Here is a 4,381-nt window from a genome sequence, read left to right on the forward strand (position 1 = left end):
TACGCAGGATTTGAAAGGGAGCTCACCACCGCAGATTGCATAGATGCTGAGAAGGTGCGCTTTGCCACACATCAATTGGATGGACCTGCAACCTCATGGTGGGAGAATTACACAACCACTTTTCCCATAGCCAATGTCACATGGGATCAGTTTCAGCACATCCCATGTCTCTACGGGAGCAATGAATATGAAGAAGCATGAGTTTCGCAACTTACGCCAGGGAAATCGCACTGTAGGCAATACGTGGATGAGTTTAGGAAGTTAGCTCGCCATGCCCAGATGATGTGGCCAGAGATGCCGCGGAGCAGGAGAAGTTTATGGAAGGGCTGAATGATGAGATGAGTATGTAGTTGATGGTGGAAACATTCACTAACTACCAGGAGTTGGTACACCGGGCCCTTATGATTGAAAGCAAACAACAGCAGATAGAGAGCCGCAAACGGAAGTATGGACAGGGGAAGTACAATTCTGGAGCTCAGCCGAAGCCTCGATTTACCCCTAACTCCGGAGTTTACACCCATAACCATGGAGGCCATACCCACAATGGAGGAAGCTCACAAAACCACAGTGGGCATAAGAATGCTAACGGGAATGGGAGCAAGCAGTAACCAGAACCGTCCCAACCCAGCAACACCCACTAAGAAGGACCTGAGCCATGTTACCTGTTACAAGTGCGGGAAGACTGGGCACTACGCCAACGATTGTTCTGATCTGAAGAATGGTAATGGAAATGGAAACTCTGGGATGAAGCCCAATCCCATCACCAGAGGTCAGGTGAACCACATCAACGTGGAGGAGGTTGAAGATCAGCGTGACGCAGTGATCGGTATGTTTTTGATTAAGTCATTTACGGCACTCGTTCTTTTTGATACCGGTGCATCGCATTCATACATATCAGGGGATTTGTGGACAAGTTTAAGTTACCAACCTTAGCCGTTAGGTCACCCATGCTAGTAAGCTCTCCAGGAACAGAGTATATGGCCAGCCGATGGTGTGATCGGTGACCCTTAACCACTGGTAGCCATGTTTTCCCCTCAGACCTAATAATTTTGGAGTCACAAGGATTGGATATAATATTAGGCATGGATTGGTTATCAAAGTATGGAGGAAACACCGATTGTGCTAGTAAGTCAATTTTACTCACCACCCCAGAGAGAAAAGGATCGAGTATGTGTCTAGACATGCGCCAAGGAGGACCCAAGTAAATTCTCTCTCGGGAGTTGTTCAGGAAGAAGTGCCTCTTGTGAAGGATTACCCAGATGTATCTCCAGAGGAACTACCAGGCATGCCGCCAGATCAAGACATAGAGTTTTTGATTGAGTTGTTGCCAGGCACCGGACCAATATCAAAGAGACCGTATCAGATGCCCGCAAATGATCTGGAGGAAATTAAGAAGCATATTAAGGAGTTATTGGAGAAAGGTTACACCTGGCCAAGTTCTTCACCGTGGGGAGCCCTAGTGCTCTTAGTTGAGAAGAAGGATGGATCTTTGAGAATGGTGGTTGATTAACGGGCATTGAATGAAGTGAGGATCAAGAACAAGTATCCACTACCGATGATCAATGATCTATTTGACTAGTTGTTGGGAGCTAACGTATTCTCCAAGATCGATCTTCGATCAGGATACCACCAGCTAAAGATCCGAGAACAGGATATACCTAAGACAGCTTTCACCACAAGGTACGGGCTATATGAGTACATGGTCATGTCTTTTGGATTGACTAACGCCCCTGCCTATTTCATGAGTATGATGAACAAGGTTTTCATTAAGTTTTTGGATAAGTTTGTAGTGGTGTTCATTGATGATATTTTGGTGTACTCGAAGAATGAACAGGAACACAAGGAACACTTGTGCTTAGTTCTCGAGAAGCTCAGGGAACATCAGCTCTATGCCAAGTTCAGCAAGTGTGAGTTTTGGTTGAATGAAGTTGGATTTCTTGGACATGTTATATCAGGAGAAGGTATAGCTGTTGTTCTTACGAAGGTTTAGTCTATCACTGAGTGGTTGGCACCCACCTCAGTTGGAGAGATCTGCAGTTTTCTGGGACTCGCAGGATATTACTGGAGGTTCATTGATATTTCTCCAAGATTGTGAAACCCATGAAAGAGTTGTTAAAGAAGGACACCAAGTTCAAATGGACTGAAGATTGTGAGTCCAGTTTTCAAGAGTTGAAAAACCTTTGGTTACAGCACCAGTGCTGATTCTTCCGGATATATGCAAAGATTTCCAAGTGTATTGCGATGCTTCTTGCTTAGGACTTGAAGGAGTACTGATGCAGGACAGAAGAGTTATTTCATATGCCTCACAACAGCTTCGACCTCATGAGTTGAATTATGCCACCCATGATTTGGAGTTAGCAGCCGTTGTCCATGCGCTTAAGACCTGGAGACATTTTCTGATTGGAAACATATGTGATGTGTACATGGATCACAAGAGTTTGAAGTCCATTTTCACGTAGAAGGATTTAAATCTCAGGCAAAGGAGATGGTTGGAGCTCATAAAGGATTACGATATGAAATTGCATTATCATCCAGGAAAGGAAAAATGTCGTAGCAGATGCTTTGAGCCACAAAAGTTATGCCAATACCCTTGTAAGCGGAGGATTTCCGCAGGAGTTAGTCGAGAATCTCAAGGAGTTTCGTTTGGAGATAGTTCCAAGAGGTTTTGTTTCAGCCACTATTCAAGATATCTTTCGATATTCCGATAAATCGGCCGATTTATCGCTTACCTTGTCTGAACGGTAAGATAAATTGGCCGATAAATCAACCGATATGGCGATAACTTGGCTGATATGCCGATAAACCGACCGATTTACCCCTTACCATGGGTCGGCCGATAAGTTCCCGATAAGCGATATCCCCAACATTGGTTTCAGCAATGGCGGTTCAGTCTACATTATTGGGAAAGATTCGAGAAGCTCAGAAGGATGATAAGGAAATCGCTAAGATAAAGGAGAAGATGAGCAAGGGAAAAGAAAAGGGTTTCTGTGAGGATGAGCAGGAGACTTTATGGTTTGAGGATCGTATATATGTGCCCAATAATGCGGAGATAAAGAAGTTAATACTTCAGGAAGCTCATGACTCGCCATACTCGATTCACCCGGGAAACACAAAGATGTATTTGGATTTGAAGGAGCGTTTCTGGTGGACAGGTATGAAGAAGGATATTGCTGAGTATGTAGCAGTATGTGATGTATGTCGGAGAGTGACGGCACAACATCAGAAGCCGGCAGGATTGCTTCAGCCTATGACGATACCCGAATGGAAGTGGGACAAGCTTGGCATGGATTTCATCACCGGATTACCCAGGACCCGATCGAGATATGATTCAATCTGGGTAGTAGTTGATCGCTTGACCAAGGTAGCTCACTTTATCCCAGTGAAAACCACCTATACAAGCATGAAGTTGGCCAAGATATATATGACCAGGATCATATGTCTGCATGGAGTTCCGAGCACCATCATATCAGATAGAGTAACACAGTTTACTATGAAGTTTTGGAATCAATTGCACCAGACTTTGGGTACCAGGCTATAGTTTAGTACAACCTTCCATCCGCAGACCGATGGAATGACAGAGAGAGTCAATCAGATTCTAGAGGACATGTTGAGAGCTTGTGCGCTAGATTATGGATCAAGTTGGGATGACAATTTGCCTTACGCAGAGTTCTGATACAACAACAGTTATCAGGCTAGTTTCTAAATGGCACCTTTTGAAGCCTTGCATGGAAGAAGGTGTAGGACACCGTTGATGTGGGATGAAGTTGGAGACCGTCAGTTGTTTGGACCAGATTTGATCAAAGAGTCTGAAGAGAAGGTTAAGTTGATTTGCTACAGACTAAAAGTAGCTCAGTCCAGGCAGAAGAGTTATGCAGACACCAAACGCAAGGAGGTAGTCTATGAAATTGGTGATCGAGCGTATCTTCGTGTGTCACTACTGCGAGGAGTTAAACGATTTGGAGTTAAGGGAAAGTTAGCCCTGAGATTTGTAGGACCATACCGAGTTCTGGAGCGTATGGGAGAGGTTACCTACAAGTTGGAGTTACCCGAAGGATTGTCAAGAGTTCACGATGTGTTTCACGTTTCCCAGTTGAAGAAGTGCTGTGCTGAGATGGTCGATATTCCCCTAAGAGATACAGTGCCCCTGGAAGCAATTTAGTTGGAGAGTGATCTGACCTATGAGGAGAAACCCGTCAAGATCCTCGAGTTTGCCAGCCGAGTTACACGCATCAAGGTTATCAAGTTTTGCAAAGTTCAGTGGAGCCACCATACCGAGGATGAAGCCACCTGGGAGCGAGAGGAAGACCTACGGAAAGACCACTCACACTTATTTTCTAGCCAACCCGAATCTCGAGGGTGAGATTCATCTTAAGGGGGTAGG

Source organism: Triticum aestivum, chromosome 7A (genome assembly GCF_018294505.1).
Source record: "Triticum aestivum cultivar Chinese Spring chromosome 7A, IWGSC CS RefSeq v2.1, whole genome shotgun sequence".
Classification (NCBI taxonomy): domain Eukaryota; kingdom Viridiplantae; phylum Streptophyta; class Magnoliopsida; order Poales; family Poaceae; genus Triticum; species Triticum aestivum.